The following is a 20,896-nucleotide window of genomic DNA, read 5'->3' as shown; positions in this document are numbered from 1 at the left end:
TTTCCTTTGTTTTTCTTTTTAAAGATTTTTTTATATGGAACATCTTTAAAGTCTTTACTGAATTTGTTACCGTATTGCTTCTGTTTTATGGTTTGGTGTTTTGGCCCCGAGGCATGTAGGATTTTTAGCTCCCTGACCAGGGATTGAGCCCTCACCCCTCACACTGGAAGGCGAAGTCTTAACCACTGGACCACCAGGGAGGTCCCTCCCTTGTTTTTCTCTTAGACAAAATAACTACATTCCTTGGAAAGAAATATTTGATCAATTCATTCCCAAGATACTGATGTGGTGCCTAACACATGCCAGATGCCACTGCTGGCTCCATGTCTTTCACAATAAACAGGATGGCAGGCCCCTGCCACCAGGTGGGAGAGAGGAAGAAGGACATAGCAAATAAGGAAGGTAATAAATTACCAAAAGTGAAGATAATGTCAGGTAGTGAAAAGTCCAACAATGGTTAAAAAAACAATGGGATGGAGAATGACAGGCGCTATTTTATGCTGAGGGTGAGAGAGGGCTGAGAAGCAGGCGGCGAGAAGGAGCTGGACACATCTGGAGCAGGTATGTTCAGTGCAGGAACATCAGGTACAAAGGCCCCGGGGCAGGCAGGAGTGGACAGGGGCAGGAAGGCTGGAGTCTCTGGGGACGGTCAGACATCAGAGAGGCAGGCAGGGGCCAGATCACGTCTGGCCTTGAAGGTCAACACATGGAATTTGGTCTTTTTTCTAAGCAGTTCAGTTGACTGTAAGCACACTTTCACAGAACAAAAAGCCACACCCTACTTGGGAGCCCCAAAGAGTCCCCATGCTTCTGACTGACTCACGCACATGCTCCACTTGTTCTCAGAATGCCAGGCCAGCTCCCAGCACAGGAGGGGTCCCAGCTGAGATGAAAGGGAAAAGTCGAGTTGCAAGGACACTTTGTGAAATGCAAACCCCAGGGCCAGCCTGCCCCCGAGCCCAGGACATCACTGTCCATGCCAAGTAAACCTTCCCTCCCTACCTCTCTCCCTCTGCCCTTGGCTCGTGTTTCCATCTTATTTCCTATTGGTCCAGATGGTTTCCCAATGAAAAGGAGAGAAGACACTACGTCCTCCCCTTTTCCCCACGTTAAATCCAGATCAAGCCCCTTCATCACACGCCTGTGACCTCCACCAGCACCTCAGACTCACGGAAGAGAAACAAGAGAACCCCTTTCCTGGACTCTACTGGACAAAAGAAAATGCCCTGGCACTGGCTAGTCCCAATCTCCAGGCTTCAGGCCCAACAAGCTGTGGAGAGCTTAACCAAGCCAGTACCTTAAAGACAAAGAGAGGGGACGTTCAGTCCAAGGTCTCGGGTACAGCAGAGTTCTTCTCACAGCCACTGAGAAGATAACATTCCACTGTGACCTCCCACCCACCCCTGCTGAACTCCAGGCTCCCCTCCTACTTCACTGGGTGGTCATGGGGATTAAATACCACACACCCAGTCCACAGAGGGCACTCTTCAAAGATCCCAGTCTCAAGAGATGCTATCAGCCCGGACCAACGTTTTTTGCCATAAGCATCTTTGCCACGAGCGTTTTCACCACAAACGTTTTCACTGCAAAACTAATTGACCATGAAGCAATTTGCTGTAAAAGATAAAATAACAAAAAACTAAAGAGGGACGTTTAAAAGGACATAACGAAACAAGAAAAAATGAGTAACAAAATTTAAGAATTTATTGTGAAATACAAAATATTTGCACACATGTATAAAATGCATGTAGATCCATACGATAGAACATTATTCATCCATAAAAAGGACACGTGACGGCCTTTGCACTGACATGTATGGACCTAGAGCTTATCACACTGAGTGAAGTAAGTCAGGCAGAGAAAGACAAATATCAGACGGTATCCTTACATGTGGCGTCTAAAAACACTGGTACAACTGAACGTATTTACAAAACAGAAATAGCGTCACAGATATAGAAAACAAACTTACAGTTACCAAGGGGGCAAGGGGCAGGGAGAGGGGTAAATTGGGAGACTGGATTGAAATATGCACACAATACTATATACGCTATGTATAAAACAGGTAACAGGAAGCACAGGGGACTCCATTCAGTGCTCTGTAATGACCTATGTGGGGAAAGAATCTGAAAAAAGAAGTGGATATGTGTATCAGTTCAGTTCAGTTCAGTCGCTCAGTCGTGTCCGACTCTCTGCGACCCCATGAATCGCAGCATGCCAGGCCTCCCTGTCCATCACCAACTCCCGGAGTTCACTCAGACTCACGTCCATCGAGTCGGTGACGTCATCCAGCCATCTCATCCTCTGTCGTCCCCTTCTCCTCCTGCCCCCAATCCCTCCCAGCATCAGAGTCTTTTATAACTAAATCACTTTGCTATACAGCAGAAACTAACACAACATCGTAAATCAACTATACACTAAAAAATTAATTTAAAAAATAAAATTCATGCAGATTCACAGCAATACTGGACAAATAACCGAGAGTGATCAGGTTCAGACCCCAGGATTTGCTGCTGTTGTTGTTCATTTGCTAAGTTTGCTCAAACTCATGTCCATTGAGTCAGTGATGCCATCCAACTGTCTCATCCTCTGTTGTCCCCTTCTCCTCCTGCCCTCAATCTTTCCCAGCATCAGGGTCTTTTTCAGTGAGTCAGCTCTTTGCATCAGGTGGCCAAAGTATTGGAGCTTCAGCTTTGGCATCAGTACCCCAATGAATATTCAGGTTGGTCAAAATGAATATCCTACAGCAGTTGTTTTTCTGAGTGTTGGTCATCTCGGTTTGCCATGATGTGGTTTTAAAGACATCTGATGCATATTGGAGAGGGTATCCATTCCCTTCTCCAGGAGATCTTCCTGCCCCAGGGAGTGAACCCAGGTTTCTTGCATTGCAGGCAAATGCTTTACTACCTGAGCCACCAGGGGAGCCCAAACGCCAGGATGCATGCTTGTAACTAAACCATGATTCACTGCTGTTTCTTCTTGGCAGACTGACATGTGTCCACTGGCGCACATTCCAAGTTCTACTGGAAACATGGGATCAACTCTGCTCCTTCAAATCACAAAAGGATTTGCAAACTAGTGTTACCATTTTCTAGTATAATATGTGACTTGGCTTTGCATTATTTCACACTTACAGTAAGTTTTATCTATCAAGTATTTTCTATCAAGTCGATGTACATATTTGTCACCATTCACTGTTTTAAGACAACCGTCTACTCATCACTGTTTAGACCATCATGAGGGCTGAGATTGACGAAAGACAAAAATGGGCGGCCTGCGTCAATGGAGAAATGAAACCAACTGTTAACCAGTTATTTTATCCTTTATGGCAAAATTTCCCTACAGCCAACTAGTTATGGGCAAAAATGTTTGCAGCAAAGGTGTTTACAGCAATGAAGACTTAGGACAAAAATACCCAGAACTGCTATGTGTATTTATTATCACCGTTGGTCAAGTTCACACACCACAGATTAACAATGAACATGGGGGAGGACCAGTCAGCACAGATCGTCCACATGAAAAGAAATCTTTGGGGACATGACAGAGCTACAGCTACAGTCTGGAAGCAGGTAACTCACAGAATAAATGTTGAGCTGTTTTTCCTACCCCTCCCAAAGACTGTTAGACCAGGCAGGACTCTGGTGTTTTTCTCTCCCGTTTGCAAAGTACAAACAAGAGGGCTCGTCCTGCCTGCCTGTGTGGAAAGGCACAGACGGGGCAGGTCGCCTGCCTTCTCCCCCATCGGTGCCTGGTCCAGGGTGCAGGCTCAGGTGGGTCTCTGACCTCGGCTTACAAGGGAGGCACTCGGCGAGAGGGCAGGGGTAAGGTGGAGCCCAGGGTCTATGTGTAATGGGGCGAACCAACACAGACCTCTCTCCTGGGGTCTCAGAACCAAGCCCCGTGCCTACTCTGTCCAACCTCCCTCCCTGTATCTTCAAGCCCTCCTTCGACACCTCCTCCTTCTCTGGGCCCTTCTCTTCCTTACCCCCTCACCTCCATTAGACACTGTAAAAGCTGGGTTCTCTTTCCTTTTTTCCGTCTTCCCACCAGAACTATGCACGATATTGGAGACACAACGAGAAGCACAAGTGGACACGGTCCCCGAGGGCACCCAGAGTCAGGGAGGAGGAGCAGACAGGAACTCGGGAATCACAAACATAAGAGAGGCCACAGCTCTGAAGAAGAGCTCATGGGGGCTCCCACCTTCTCACTTACTCCTCAGTGCCCACCACCCCCTCCCACCCAAACAGCTTCACCACACAGCCCAGGACCCTCATCCCCTCTCACCTTCCGTAAACCCTCTGTAGTGAGTCTTAAAGCTCCATCTGTCTCCTCTCTGACATCCTTTCCCAACGCCCTTCATCCTTCGGGCTCCACTTCCTACCCTATCCAGGGAACTCCAGCGTCCTCTAGGACTCACCTCTGCAAGCACACGACGCCCCCTTCCTTGGAAGCATTTATGGTCCCACCCAGACCTCAGCCCCCACCTTCTCCAGGACCCAATGTGCGTGTCTGGTCATGGCTGCCGTCCTGAGCTCCAGACCCAACAAACTGGCTGTCCTCTTGCTCTGTCCACACAGGCATCCCACTGACATTTCAACATCACACGGGCCAAGCTATGCGCGCCTCGTTTCACCAGCTGCGCCTCCTCTATCTCCCGGGTGGGAGAAGCACATCCCAGTTCTGCCAGCCCACGGAGCCCAAAGCCGGGGTGCCTCCTCTCACTCAGCCCCATGTTCAGTTCCTCTTGATCCACAGCAGCTGTGTCTCTTGCACTGCGCCCTCCTCCCTGGTCTGGTTACCGCATAATAACTGCATAATAATAGATGCTTCTGGAAAAGTCTCTTTGTGCTACTGAAAACCGCTTGGCTGAAAGCAAAGGACCAGCAGGACCATTTGGTCAAAATGAATATTCTACTGCAGTTGTTTTTTTCTGAGTGTTGGTCATCTCATTGTGCCGTGATGTGGTTTTAAAGACTTATTATGCCTCTTTAGCCACTAGGAGCTGTTTAGTCCCCCATAATCGGAGTTTCATTTTATTTTGTTTGTTTAAGAAATCAAGACCTAGTATTGCCAGGCTCGGCTGTAACTAATGCCAGACACTGGGCAATGAAAAGAAAGAGTCTCATATAAAAATCTCATTTATAGCAGTCATCTAGATAGCCTCACATAACAGTCCCTTGAAAAGCAATGTATGTGCTGCCCCTGTGAAAATCCATTTTGCAGCGTGTGTGATCCTGGAAAGGTAGGGTGTCCGTCGAATCTATACAAATCAAAATCAATGTGATTTTCCTACCATTCTTTTCTGAATTATAAATTAAGAAAGCCCCCTACTATTCACCAAGCTCACCCCTGAAAAAAAAAAACAATACAAATTAGACATGTTATTCTTCTGGTCTTTTCCCTAAACTTGCTCAAATATATCTACCTATGCATACATATACAGATGCCCACAATGTACACTTTTTAATTTAAAAACATGGGTTGGTGCTATAGATGCTGAACTACATAGTTGCTTTTTATAAACTTAACAATAGAGTATGAAAATTTTTTCCAGACAACTCACGTAGGATGGAGTTTCTTGATTGCAACACTGTTGAAAATTTGGACGGGAAAAGTCTTTGTGGTGCAGGGCTGGGCGGTCATGTGCATTGTAGCATAATGCTGTTAACCACTGTTAACAACAACGGTTATTAACAACACCCCTGGCCTCTACCCACTAGATGCCAGGACCACATCCTCTCCCCCAAAGGCGACAACCAAAAATGTCTCCAGACACAGCCAAGGGTCCCCCCCAAGGGGATCACCAGCTGAGAACCCCCGGCGTGGAGCCATCACTTCCTTTTTTAGCAACTGCGTAGCATTCTGTTCTACGAATGTACTATTGTTTATATACTTATTCTTCAGGGCTTTCTAGGTGGCACTAGTGGTAAAGAACCCGCCCACCAATGCAGGAGACTGGGTTGGCAAGAAGGGCATGGCAACCCACTCCAGTACTCTTGCCTGGAGAATCCCACAGACAGAACAGCCCAGGGGGCTACAGTCCATGGGGTCACAAAGAGTCTGACACGACTGAAGTGACTTAGCACGCATACATGCCTATCCATCAACATTCAACATCTACTTTAAAGGAGTCAGAGGGACTTGATGGTTAAAAAAATATTACAGCATATAAAGAGTCATTGTACTTTATCCTTCTCATAAAATCTGCACAGCTGTGCATCTGGGTTTGTTTAAAACAGACAGGTACTCTGTGTGCATTAGGCAGCTCTATGAGTTTCTTTTATGTTTGTTTCTATGATGTAGGCGTTGACAGAATTCCACCCTATGTCAGAAAGAGACGGGTGATCTTCCAAGCCGTGATGGCGTGGGGAAGCGACGCTCTCATCCACGGTTGGTGGGAGGGCAGCCATCGGTACCAGCTTTCGGGTGGCTGAGCAATCAGGCAAAACAGATCAAGAGCCATCACTGTGTCTAAGTATCTATTTCTTGTTCAGCAAAATTAGGTGGACAGCCACGGTCAGCCCCTCCTCTTCTCTTTAGCCTGGATGAACTCAGTAAGGCTAGATGGCTCTCAAAGATAAATGCCTGGCTCTTCTCAGAAAGACAATTAATGAGCTCCGAGACTGCTTAAACGGAGATGAAATGTGAGATTAACAGACGCAGGGCCATCTATCCACCCTGCCACCAGGTTCTCTCCTTCTCCCCGCGCTGTTTCATTAGACACCGCCAAGGAAACCCACTGAACGCACCGTGGCTATCCGGTCTATTTTTGAGATAATTACAAGGCGCGGGCTTGGATCCACTTAGAGGCAGAAATATGGGACAGAGAAGGATTAAGGTGAACTCTACCCCTTTCTGCTCCACTGAAGATACCCCCACAGGCTTTAAACGGAAGAGAAAACCACATGAAACTTTCGTCAGAGCCTGGTTGGCTGCTGCGGGAGCTGTAGGGCCCACAGTTCTGATTCTGAGCAGCACCCAGTGCAGTAATGAGGTACTGTCCCCCGCTGCAGGCTCGTCTCCCCACCTACCCCCCTACTCGCCCATCTGGGGGTGGAAGGAAGTGGTGAAGGAAGGAGTGGGGAATGAAAGAGAGAAGGGAAGAGGGGGAGAGAGGGGCAGAGGGCAGTGCAGAGCAGGATCCTGGTATCTAATGATCACACCACTCTCTCTCGGGAAGCTCAGAGGTCACTCCTCCACGCAACTGGACCTATCCTCTGCTCTCATGACCCTGCAAACAGGAAGACCAGGACGAGGTGAAGTCACCTCTGAGCCAGCCTACCATCTCCTGTTTCCTGCCCAGCCTGCCATCTCCTAGAAGGCACAGCAAGAATGCAAACCTGCAGGAAAGAACCGGGCTTGCTTGCATCATCTCCATCCATCCCCCGCACCACAACCCAGCAGAGCATTTCTGCAGACACTTCTTCCATGTCGCCCATTTCATGAGCAGAATTTCCACCTTGACATCCGAGCGTGTCCTTGACTCCCCGCCCTGATGACGAAAACAATGACACTGGGACACGGAGCAACAATACTCATAACAGCTGCTACACTATACCCACATAAGGGGCTTCCCTTGTGGCTTAGCTGGTAAAGAATCTGCCTGCAATGCGGGAGACCTGGGTTTGATCCCTGGGTTGGGAAGATCCCCTGGAGAAGGAAAAGGCTACCCATTCCAGCATTCTGGCCTGGAGAATTCCATGAACTATACAGTCCATGGGGTCGCAAAGAGTCGGACACAACTGAGCGACTTTCACACGATACCCACTTTGCTCCTGCAGCAGGATTAGAACCTGGATTGAACTTGGTGCTTTTCCTTGATGCCTTTCCTTATATAAGACTTTCCATCAATCAGAGGCCTCTTCCTTGCGTCCAGGAAGATTAGGGTTACTTTAGCAGGAGCGAAAAGAAAAAGAAACAGTACTCAGTCTTTCTGATATCCAAAGGCAGCTGCCAAGCCAAGGCCTACAGAACAATCTTGCCCCTTTGAGGGAGGTCACATAACCCAAGATAAGGAGCCCCAGCAACACCTGGAAAGAGCCTTCCACGAACAGCTGCCCCAGGACCGTCGGTGGTCCAGAAGGACTCCTACTGCCCCGACGGAACCTCTCCATGTGCCCCTCACTTTCACAGGTGCCCCTCCTTCTTCAAAGGAGATTTATAGACCCTTTAAAAGATGGACAGGGGTGAGGAAGAGAAGTGGTAATGCTGCGGAGAGAACAGGGGCAACCCCCACCCACCCCCCTATCAAACATGAATTAAAATATTTAACCCTCACAAAAAGACCACATGGAAGGTGAATATTATTATTGTGTCTGATTCACAGAGCATGAAAACAGAGAAGTAAAAGGTCTCAGGGTCCCCGTGGTTGGTGAGCTGGGATTCAAACCTGCTTCATCTAATTCCAGGTCCTCTCTCATTCCCAGATTCTTTCACATACATGAAAGGTCATGCTTGGCCTTGTGCAGAAGGACACATGCTTGCCCTCAGGCAACTTCCAAGTGACTCAGGAAAGCAAAAAAAAAAAAAAAAATTATTTAAGCAGAAGTGGAATATCATAACAGGCAAGGAACAGAACACTCCAGATGAGGGAAGAAAGCCTGTCAACTAAGTCTCCTGAAAAGCAGATGCCAAGGGGGTGTCAGGTGTGCAAAAGACTTACTGGGGAGTAACATCTGAGTGGGAGCTCAATAGTGTCCTCCCCCGAAAAAATATGTTCAAGTCCAATCCCCCAGAACCTGTGCATGTGACTTATTTGGGAAACGGTCTTTGCAGATGTAATCAAGGTAAGATGAGGTCACACTGGACTAGGGGGCCCTACATCCAAAGACAGGCTTCCCTAGTGGCTCAAACGGTAAAGAATTCACCTGCAATGCAGGAGACCTGGGTTCGATCCCTGGGTCGGGAAGATCCCCTGGAGAAGAAAATGGAAACCCACTCCAATATTCTTGCCTGGAAAATCCCATGGACAGAGGAGCCTGGAGGGCTACGCTCCACGGGGCTGCAAAGAGTTGGACACGATGGAGTGACTAACACATAAATCCAAAGACAGTGTTCTTAAGAGAGAAAAGGAAGGTTTGAGACAGAACAGACTCTGAGAAGAGGGTGATGTGAAGACAGAGGCAGAGACTGGAGTGACGAAGCCACAAGCCAAGGAAGACCTGGAGCCACAGAAGCTGGAAGAGACAGGTGGGGTCCCTCTCAGAGCCTTCAAGGGAGTACAGCCCCCTGGACTTTGGACTTCCAGCCTCCAGAAGCACGAGAGGAAAAAATTCTACTGCTTTAAGGCACCCAGTTCATCATCAGTTTTTACTGCAACCACAGGACACTGACACAGCTGTGAGAGGAGAAGGCAGGAGGCAGCATTGGACAAAGGAAGCTGTCAGGCCGGGCTGCAGACCCGACAGTTTCTGGCTGCTCACCGGGGACTCCAGACTCAAGTGCCCCTTAGAGGAGTCCTGTGTCGGGCAGAAACGGCCAGGCCCTAGGCCCACAGCCATGCAGTCAACGGCTGGGACCGGGCAGAGCAAGGCAGCTCAGGGGCTGAGGCGGCCCCAGGGTGTTGACGCTGGAGGCTGTCATCTGTCCACACTGCTCAGAGCTAGGTTCAGTCCCTTCTCAAAGGGAGGGTTCTGCGTCTGCCATAGCGTGGACACGGAAAGGACAGCATCCCAGTTCCACTCCACTTTTAAATCCCTCAGTGTGCGGCCCTACAAGTAAGAGAGCCCCAACTTGGAAGGAATCATCCTCTGTTCTGTCACCTGGCTGCCTCATTCCTTTGTTCATTCATTCACTCGTTCACTCATTCATTCATTCCTTCACTCACACATTCATTCATTCACTCATTCATTCCTTCACTGCACCACTATTTCCTGGGGCCTGCTGTGTCCTGGCACTGTGCTTGGTGAACTGGCAATCCACAGGAGCCAGGGGCACTTCCTGAACTCTGGGGCTTGCATCCAAGTTGGAGACACAGAGCACCTAAAAGGTGCTATTAGGTGAGGTTGGAGGGACAAGTGGGTCTAAATTCCACCATGTTCCCTTGTTCTTAGGAGTAAAGACAACCAAAATTTAAAATTCCTTAAAATCCTTGAGTCCATTTTTATTAACATCAACCTGTAAGCTCCTCCTTCAAGAAAGAGCAAAGGATCATAGTTAAGAAAGTGATCACTCTGCCCATGATCACCCCACCAAGACTATGAGTCCCTGTGCACATCTCCCAACCTCTCTGAGACTCACCTGTGTGAGGTAGAACAATAAACATACCTGTTTCATTGGTCTCTAAGGAAATGAAATGAGATAATCCATGCAAATCCCTTAGGACAATACATGGTAAATAATGTTGTTTAGTCTCTAAGTCATGTCCGACTCTTTGGCAAACCCATGGACTGTAGCCCACCAGGCTTCTCTGTGCATAGGATTTTCCAGGCAAGAATACTTGTGTGGGCTACCATTTCCTTCTCCAGGGAATCTTCCCAACCCAGGGATCAAACCTGCATCTCCTGCATTGGCAGGTGGATTCTTTACCACTGAGCCACCAGGGAAGCCCTTGGTAAATAATAGGTGCACAGTAAATTATATATCCCCTGCTCCTCTCCTCTCCTCTCTCCTCCTCTCCTCTCTCCTCCTCTCCTCTCTCCTCCTCTCCTCTCTTCTCCTCTCCTCTCTTCTCTCCTCCTCTCCTCTCTTCTCTCCTCCTCTCCTCTCTTCTCCCCTCCTCTCCTCTCTTCTCCCCTCCTCTCCTCTCTTCTCCCCTCCTCTCCTCTCTTCTCCCCTCCTCTCCTCTCTTCTCCCCTCCTCTCCTCTCTTCTCCCCTCCTCTCCTCTCCTCTCCCCTCCTCTCCTCTCCTCTCCCCTCCTCTCCTCTCCTCTCCCCTCCTCTCCTCTCCTCTCCCCTCCTCTCCTCTCCTCTCCCCTCCTCTCCTCTCCTCTCCCCTCCTCTCCTCTCCTCTCCCCTCCTCTCCTCTCCTCTCTCCTCCTCTCCTCTCCTCTCTTCTCCCCTCCTCTCCTCTCCTCTCTTCTCCCCTCCTCTCCTCTCTTCTCCCCTCCTCTCCTCTCTTCTCCCTCCTCTCCTCTCCTCCCCCTCCTCTCCTCTCCTCCCCCTCCTCTCCTCTCCTCCCCCTCCTCTCCTCTCCTCTCCCCTCCTCTCCTCTCCTCCCCCTCCTCTCCTCTCCTCCCCCTCCTCTCCTCTCCTCCCCCTCCTCTCCTCTCCTCCCCCTCCTCTCCTCTCCTCCCCCTCCTCTCCTCTCCTCCCCCTCCTCTCCTCTCCTCCCCCTCCTCTCCTCTCCTCCCCCTCCTCTCCTCTCCTCCCCCTCCTCTCTCCTCCCCCTCCTCTCCTCTCCTCCCCCTCCTCTCCTCTCCCCCTCCTCTCCTCTCCTCCCCCTCCTCTCCTCTCCTCCTCCTCCTCTCCTCTCCTCCTCCTCCTCTCCTCTCCTCCCCCTCCTCTCCTCTCCTCCCCCTCCTCTCCTCTCCTCCTCCTCTCCTCTCCTCCTCCTCCTCTCCTCTCCTCCCTCCTCCTCTCCTCTCCTCCCTCCTCCTCTCCTCTCCTCCTCCTCCTCTCCTCTCCTCCCTCCTCCTCTCCTCTCCTCCTCCTCCTCTCCTCTCCTCCTCCTCCTCTCCTCTCCTCTCCTCCTCTCCTCTCCTCCCTCCTCCTCTCCTCTCCTCTCTCCTCCTCTCCTCTCCTCTCTCCTCCTCTCCTCTCTTCTCCCCTCCTCTCCTCTCTTCTCCCCTCCTCTCCTCTCTTCTCCCCTCCTCTCCTCTCTTCTCCCTTCCTCTCCTCTCTTCTCCCCTCCTCTCCTCTCTTCTCCCCTCCTCTCTTCTCCCCTCCTCTCTTCTCTTCTCCCCTCCTCTCCTCTCTTCTCCCCTCCTCTCCTCTCTTCTCCTCTCCTCTCCTCTCTTCTCCCCTCCTCTCCTCTCTTCTCCCCTCCTCTCCTCTCTTCTCCCCTCCTCTCTTCTCTTCTCCCCTCCTCTCCTCTCTTCTCTCCTCCTCTCCTCTCTTCTCTCCTCCTCTCTTCTCTTCTCCCCTCCTCTCCTCTCTTCTCTCCTCCTCTCCTCTCTTCTCTCCTCCTCTCCTCTCTTCTCCTCTCCTCTCCTCTCTTCTCCCCTCCTCTCCTCTCTTCTCTCCTCCTCTCCTCTCTTCCCTCCTCCTCTCCTCTCCTCCTCTCCTCTCCTCCTCTCTCTCCTCTCTCCTCCTGCCATCAGACACCAACTATCCCTGTGCAGCACTGCCCTGCTAGCCACACCACCCATCTGCAATCCCCTGTGGACTCTCGCCTTTCCCCTTGTTCCTATGGACTCTAATAAATCAACAGTGACACAGAAAGCAACCACACACAGTCGGCTGGGATGTTGTGCTAAACCCTTTATAATCCAACTTCAAGGAAGAGCATCTACTATTCAATTTTTTAAATGCAATATATATTTAATGCAATATTAATATTTAACTCAATGCAATATTTAATTTGATCTCTAATGCAAATAAAAACAGTAAACAGATTTATTAATGATTTACACAAGCGTTTGCCTATTCTGTTTTTAAAGTGTTTTTCCGCCTAGAAGACAACTTTCTACCCCTGAGGAATTAAATATGGAAGGGCTTTCGAGCTAGTTCTTGTTCGTGGGTGGGAGTTGTCATCTCGTAAGTGAGCTTGGTCAGCAAGCAGCAGCCGAGGCTCTCACATACTCTCACAGTTAATGAGGTATCCTCTGTGCTCGGCGCTGGGCTGAGCTCTGGTTGAGAGACAGAAGGGGGCACATGCTCTCAGAGGACAAAACAGAGTAGGTCTACTTCTTCCACAACCTTTCAAATCTGTTCCCCAAAATAAATGTAACCCACGAAAGGTGCCAAAGGTCATGACAGACAAAGTGAGCTTCACTCGGTCTCATCCTACCTGAGCCAAACAACCCACCACAATGTTGAAATAACCCAAACGTCCAACGACAGGGGACAGGTTAAGTGAAGTATATCACAGTCATACAATTCAACATTATGTAACCTTTGGAAATCATGCTCCAATGTTATGTTTAATGACATGAAGAAATGGGCTTATGCATTACATCTTTTAAGCATCAGAGTACATAGAATCGGAGAAGGCAATGGCACCCCACTCCAGTACTCTTGCTTGGAAAATCCCATGGACGGAGGAGCCTTGTGGGCTGCAGTCCACGGGGTCGCTAGGAGACGGACACAACTGAGCGACTTCACTTTCACTTTTCACTTTCATGCATTGGAGAAGGAAATGGCAACCCACTCCAGTGTTCTTGCCTGGAGAATCCAGGGACGGGGGAGCCTGATGGGCTGCCATCTATGGGGTCACACAGAGTCAGACACGACTGAAGCAACTTAGCAGCAGCAGCAGTACATAGAATAATCTGCTTGTTTTAAGCACATGGTTGCAGTTTTTTTAGTGACATGTGCCACAAAATTAACATTTGTTTTCTGTTCATTTTCAATTTCTTTTATATTTTGCTATAGTCTCCATTTTTCCCACAGTGCATATTTATTGCTTTGGTATTCACAACATTATAAACATAAACAAAACTTATTTCATCCAAATAATACCTAATGAAAACACTAGAAGCTTTGGGCTAATGTTATGAATTGTTCTCCCTAATGTGAGTGGCAAAGTCAAGGGCTAATTACTTTCCAAGACCAGTAGCCTTTATTTTAAGGACTTATTTCTCAAGACCAGGGCTCTCTGGCCAAGCGCCCTAAACCCTCATCTCTAGAATGCATCTAAGAAAATTTCTGCAGTATTGAAGGTGTCACTGGGCTTCTTCCAGATGCCTGTATTAAACTGGGCAAGGACATAGCTCGATTAAAGAATAAATGATATCATTTGGGGGAAAGCTGGCAGTAAATATAAAAAATCCAGGACAATCTTTCCAGCCGGCAAAAGGGCACTCAAAGTAAGAAAGGACACGGGTGAACTCCAGATTGTTATCAGAACATTATGTTTGTTTCAGAGTAAAAATGAAGCCAATGGTGACTGAAATCCTTTTGTTAAAATCTCAGAAATGCCGAAGAGAAGAAAGAAGGAGAGTGCAACAAATTAGGAGTTTGGGATTAATAGATACAAACTACTATAGATAAGCAACAGGATTTTCTGTCTGGCAAGAAGAATTATAGCCATTATCTTATAATAATCTGCAACAAAGTATAACCTACAAAAATACTTAATCACTGTGCTATACACCTGAAGCTAACATAATACTATAAATCAAATATACTTCAATTTTTTAAATCTCAGAAATATTTAAGGTGGTGCCTCCTAGACCATTTCAGTTGAACAAAACCCCATCTGAGGCTCTTAAGGAGGTACTGGAAGACAACCTAGTTGTCTGGTTGTCTTGGTTTTCTGAGGATATTAAGTGTGCTATTCCACAGAGGCCCTCCAGGGGGCCCAAGGACAGAGGACTCATCTCAAAGAGGTGGGAGTGCCATTGTTCAAATGACATAGACAATGAATTGACACATAAGAAATCCACAGAGTCTTAAAAGGACTTATACAAGCTTGGACTAAAAAGAACTGAGATAGTGCTAATAAAATGAGTCCTTCAAATCCCCAAGGGGTTCCCTGGTGGCTTAGATGGTAAAGAGTCTGCCTGCAGTGTGGGAGACCCAGGTTTGATCCCTGCATCAGGAAGATCCCCTGGAGAAGGAAATAGCAACCCACTCCAGTATTCATGCCTGGAAAATACCATGACGGAGGAGCCTGGCTGGCTACAGTCCAGGGGGTTGCAAAGAGTCAGACACAACTGAGCGACTTCACTTCCACCTTCACTTTTCAGACGGCCAAACTTCTATGGGTAGAAAGAAAGTTGAAAAATCTACTCAGCTGCAAGTATAGCCTATTTCTTATGTGGGAAAAAATAGGTGACTCCAAGGTCAGAATCAAGATCTCAGAGGATGGAGCCAAAAGCCACAAAAATCATTCCCAGAGACCTGTTTTGAAACTTAGCCAAGAAATGGTCCTTTTATGCCAAGCTGAATTTCAGAATTACTAGGGCAACTGACTGCTATGTTTTCCCTTTTTTGAATGAGAACTTTCATTACAGTTATCCTACAGTTGTCTCATCATTTATTATTGGGTATAGTGGGGGAGTAGATAATTTGTCTCTTCAGTTTACAGGTCTTCAGATCTAGAGGAATTATATCCAAGGAACCCAATTCAAGGATCTTCACCCATATCTAGACCTTATATAAATTTTACGAGATCCTTGGTGTTAAGCCAAGCTTGATGGCGTAATGGAAAATAGTGTTAAGGGGTCTTGGGAGAGTCAAGTGTATTTTGCAGGTGAGATAAATGCAAATAATTTACAGCCAGATAACATACTGTTTGGGCTTTGTAAACATGGCCCCAAGTCCTTTAACACCCTACTGAGATAAGGGATCTGTCTCCCCGAGTCTCTAGCCCACTGGCCAACCTTAAAGATTGTAGACTTTCCAAGCTCCATAATATGTGAGCCAATTCCTTTTAATAAACGTCTTTCGATATATTACTTATCCTACTGGTTCTGTGCAGTTCAAGTCCAAAAGCTTTCTGCTGTAGAATTCCCTCTTGCTCAGTGTAGGGTTTTGGTTCTATTCAGACCTTCAACTGATTGGATAAGGCCCACCTACATGATGGCTAGCAGTCTGATTTACTCAAAGTCCACCAATTTAAAGGTAAATATCATCGAAAAATACCCTATCTCAGGAAAGCTCAGAAGAATATTTGACCACCTATCTGAGCACTGTGGCCCAAGTCAAGCTGACACACCAAATTAACCACCACACTGGTCCAAACCTCTAACCCAGAGGTCAGAGGTCTAATAAAATAGTTATTGTTATATGTTTCTAAGTTGAAGGTTGATTGTTATACAGCAAGGCAATATTAGAACACCCCTTGGAGACACCGCTTTAGGAAAAATCCCAGTGTTCTCCTGGCTTGCTTCAAATAATAATAAATCCTTCCTCTAAAATAAAAAATAGAACACCCCTTGATACAAACTCTTACAGAGGAAGGCATGAAGGACTTTGGCCAGGCAACTCCGTAGCTGAAACACTGGGAGTGTGCATTCACTCTGTGAGAACACTGCATTTCACTCTAAGTCAGCAAGGACAAGGACTAAAATTCAAACTTCCCATAAAACCCAAGCTCCTCACACAGCATGGTATCACCCCAGCCCACCTCTTCAGCCCATTGCCTATGATTCTCCCTTTCACTTACCCTCCTGGAAAACACCAAACACTTCCCATTTTCTTTGAACACGATGCTCTTCCCTGCCTTTTTCCTACTTGGGAACTAAACTAAAACAGTATGATCCCTGACCACTCTATCTAAGGAAACCCCCCAGTGAGAGACGGGATAACAAGTCCCTTCCTCCGTCTGTATGAGAACTTAACCTTCAGTTAACTTCCTTACACTGTCTCCCTGGTAACCTAATTAGCTGAGATGTCAATTCTATTACCAAGCAACATTACCCAGGGTATAAATGACCTCTCACTGGTATGCTGCATCTGGCCTGGGAAGAGCTATAAATGGACTGCAAGCACCTGATGGGACGCCGTGCCTTGGACGTCACTGCTTGGTAATAAGATGCTCCTTGCAGCGTTCCTGAGAGCTCTGCCTGTGGCACCGTGACAAGAGATACTGGCTTCTGTGACACAGGCATCTTCTAAGCCGGGACAGAGTCACCCCTGCCCAACGTGGACTCATCTCCTTGCACTGGAGTGATGCTGCATGGACCACTGCGGAGGAGGAACACCTGGTGTTGCCCTAGCAACCAGCTGGGTTTCCCATCCTTTATCTTCCTAGAGCTTGTGATGCTAAGCGTGAAGCATGGAATTCTTATGAGTCTGAATGTTTAGCTGAATCTTGGAAGACCCTTGGTTCACCTCCCCTCTCCCTTGTATTGCCTTGTATCTCCTTGTATTATTCTCTCTTGTATTGCCCTATTTTTGCTTCACCACACCTTTCACACTTAATTTACTAATTACCCGTTTGTTTATTGAGTGGGAACTTGAAGAGGTCAAGGGCCATGTCCATCTTGTTCACCACTGTAAACTCAGCACTTACACGACTGCTTGTCACATAGTAGGAGCTTGATAAATACTGTATGGGTGGATGGATGGATGGACAAAATTAGGGGAGGAAGTTGCTAGAAAGTTGTAAGAGGCAAAGTAAACAGAATCCAAATTGCAGAAGGTCTTATTTGAAGTGCTCATGCACGAGCAGTGAACTACCCTAAGGACCTTGGAGAGATGCAGAAGAATTTCAGGTAAAATAGAGTAAAAGTATATGTGTATAAAATGGATGGCTAACGAGGACCTGCTGGGTAGCACAGGGAGCTCCACTTGGTACTCTGGCAATATGAAAACAGAGTGGACGTGTGTAAGCATATGGCTGAATCTGGTTGCTGTACAGCAGCCACAACACTGTAAAGCAACTATACGCCAATAAAAAATTAATTTAAAAAGAAAAGTAAAAGTCTATGGCTTACATTGCAGAAAGGTCATCCTGACAGCAGTGAGGATTGGGGGAGGAGAGAAATGAGAGACTCAGGAGTGTGTATGCATGCTCCCTTAGATGTGTCCGACCCTCTGTGACCCCATGGACTACAGCCCACAAGGCTCCTCTGCCCAGGGAATTCTCCCTCTGGAGAGGGTTGCCATTTCCTTCACCAGGAGATCTTCATGACCCAGGGATTGAACCCATGTCTTTTTGCGTCTCCTGTGTTGGCAGGCAGGTTCTTTCCTGCTAGCGCCATCTGGGAGGCCTGAGACGAGAGACAGAGAACAGTTAGAGGAGTATTGTGGCTAATAGTCCTGGTCAGAGGCAGTGGGATGAGGAGGATAAAACAGTCTCAAGAGTCATTTAGGAAGCAAACTCTGGAGTACTCGGTGACCAAATTAGACATGGGAGGCAGAGAAATGGAGGAATCCAGAGTGGCCACAGAATGGACACTTATGACACTGGGCCCATGTGGTCACATTAACGTACAGAGGGACTCGGAATGGGCAACGGGTCTGGGGGTGGGAGAGACGGTGAGTTTGACCTTCCAGCAGAGATGTCAGCCAGACAGTTGGAGCCGGGAGATAGGGAAGCTGGGCGTCAGCACAGATGGAGGTAGCTGGCCTCCATTAAACCCACCCAGAAAGCGTGGAAAGTGGTATTTTAAAAGGCCAGTGACAACTCTAGGGTAGTCTGCTGCAGAAAGAAAAGCTGAAGAAAGGAGTTAGGACTATAGCCCACCAGGCTCCTCTGTCCATGGAATTTTCCAGGCAAGAATACTGGAGTGGGTTGACATTCCCTTCTCCAGGGTACCTTCCCAAGCCAGGGATCAAACCCAGGTCTCCTCCATTGCAGGCAGATTCCTCACCATCTGAGCCACCAGGGAAGCCCAAGATGGATCCTACATGGAGTCAGAGCAGACTGAAAGAAGATGCATGTCTTTGATTCCTCCTGACACTGAGCCCCTACATCTATCATGGAATTGATTTCTTTCTTAAATAATAGTCATTTCTGTTTGCATCTAATCTCTCTAGATTAGAATTTTTTTTTACCATCTTTGAGTACCCTTAAATCCTGCACATAGTAGGTACTTAATAACCTCTCCATATCTGAACTGTCCCAAGAAGGGGAGGGGAATCACTAATTAGTTTCAATCCAGACTAATTGCTTTTCTAAACTCTCATATAAATCTGACTTTTAATAGGTTCTGAGAATCGATGTTTCATTATTTTTTGCCGCAGTGGAGTTTATCCCTGTTGATGGGTCATTACAAATCATCGCTCTCTGAGAGGTCCCCTTCCTATCTCTCATTTCCTGGTCTTTCAGCAGGGTATCTGTGTTCTTGAGAGTGAAGGGGTAAAAAATTAAATGGGTCTTGGAAATTAACAACTGGGACCAACCAGACCAGAGGAAGAGACGCTTTGGTTTTCTCAAGGAGCCTACTCCAGACAGAATCCTATCACTCAAAAGGAATAAATGGAAGGCTGTATCTTCGGTCTCTGTCAAACAGATATTTTCGGTATATATCTGTCATTCAGTGAGCGCCCACTACACACCAGATGCTGGCTGAGCAATTTACGTGTGACCTCATTTAACCATCACAACAATGAGAGGCATGGACTATGGACCATAGACAATGATCAGTCCCATTTTCCAGATAGGAACACTAAAGCTCTGGGAAGCTGAGGAGCTCACGCAGGTCACGGAGCTATCACATGCCACACTCCTGCCTCACAGCCTGTCCACACTCCCACAAAGCATGCTGTGCCTCTCTGGTGCGTATGGTTCAGCTCTGAATCACTGGGGCCCCAGAGGACCCCACCTGGAAGTTGCAAGGAGTCCCAGAGGACCCCCTACACGAATGTTACCCTGGAGTAAGTATTGTGGCAAGCTTCCTCCTAACTCTGACCTCAGACAACAATCGTTTCTCTTCTCCCTGGCACCAAGATTCCCCCGTAGAACTGTTTGTGTACAGCCAAGCAAAACACTGCACCCTGGAGAGCAAAGAAAGATCTGACGCCAAAGAGGCCTCTCCCACAGTCCCCCGATTTCAACCACAGCAGGGTCTGAGCATGAAAGAACCATCAAAAGGGGAGCTCCAAACTGGCTCAGATTCTCTCAGCTGTCTACATGCCGAGGCAGAAGGAATCAACAAGCAATAAACCTGCTTCAGCCATCTCACCGGAAAAAAATGAGGGTTAGTCTCATTCAGTCATTTACAACTCTTTGCAACACCATGGAGTGTAGCCCACCAAGCTCCTCTGTCCATGGAATTCTCCAGGCAAGAACACTGGAGTGAGTAACCGTTCCCTTCTCCAGGGGGCCTTCCTGACCCAGGGATTGAACCCAGGTCTCCTGCATTGCAGGCAGATTCTTTACCATCTGATCCACCAAGGTAGCTCCCCTTCGCAAATCTCAGGGTCTGTGGATGTAATCAGGGCCCAGGGCAGTAGGCTGGCCCCTTGTTATTCCACTTTCATTTCCTTTCTGGATGAGAGTGCCAGGAGGGAGACAGCAGAAGCTGTGGTGGCTGGGGATCCAGCAGGGCCAGGTTCAAACCCTGCCTCCTACCCAAGCCTCAGCTCTCTTATCTGTGCAACAGGGTTCATTATAGTGCTCCTGCCTCCTTAGATATACGGAGCTAATGCCTGGAGGGCACATATTTATCCCGGTGCCTCGTAAGCCATGCAACCTCAGCAAAGGGTTGTTGTTGTTTAGCTGCTCAGTCGTGTCCAACTCTTTTGTGGCCTCACAGACTGCAACTACCAGGCTCCTCTGTCCGTGAGATGGGGTTTCCCTGACATGAATACTAGAGTGGGTTGCCATTTCTTTCTCCAGGGGAAACTTCCCAACCCAGGGATCGAACCCACATCTCCTACACTGGCAGGTGGATTCTTTATCACCTGGGAAGCCCAGCAAAGGGTAGCTGTTATTATCTTCACACAGATTGCAAGTACAGAACTGTGCAAAGGTGTAGATAAATTAGGGAAAAAGATGTAAAAAGCCTCCAGGTGGCCCACATGCTTCCACATATTTCCAGCTCAATGTTAGACTATATAAGGAGCACAGAACCTTAACCCTAACCCTAACCTGCCCAAATCCTGACTCTCTCCACTCTGTCCCTGTGGATCCTGGGCAAGTTACTTAACCTCTCTGAGCCTCACAGAGTTTAGGGTCTAGTGTGAGAGAAAGGTAGACAAATAATGATGCAAGTAAACGTGTAAGGAGTGTGATTACTTTCTCACGTGTGCTACTGTGGGAAAGGGAAAGAAAGCAAAATGATTGTGAGTGTACAAGATAACCGAGCAACCTGGGCATGGACTGCCAGCCCAGGTGAGGGGCAGCAGTGCCAGAGACTTCTCTGAGGAAGCTGGGGTGAGTCAGAGACGGTCAGGTAAAGAG

General features: G+C 47.9%; 1 protein-coding gene across 8 annotated transcripts in view; it reads right to left on the bottom strand.

Moving 5' to 3' along the window:
• RBFOX1 (RNA binding fox-1 homolog 1) overlaps positions 1–20,896 on the bottom strand; it is a 2,444,696-nt gene that overhangs the window by 2,231,632 nt on the left and 192,168 nt on the right. The gene's annotated exons all lie outside the window — the stretch shown is intronic.

The sequence above is a fragment of the Bos javanicus genome, chromosome 25 (genome assembly GCF_032452875.1).
Source record: "Bos javanicus breed banteng chromosome 25, ARS-OSU_banteng_1.0, whole genome shotgun sequence".
Taxonomy (NCBI): domain Eukaryota; kingdom Metazoa; phylum Chordata; class Mammalia; order Artiodactyla; family Bovidae; genus Bos; species Bos javanicus.
Note: the sequence above shows the minus strand (reverse complement) of the source record. Positions and strands in the feature narration are given on the sequence as shown.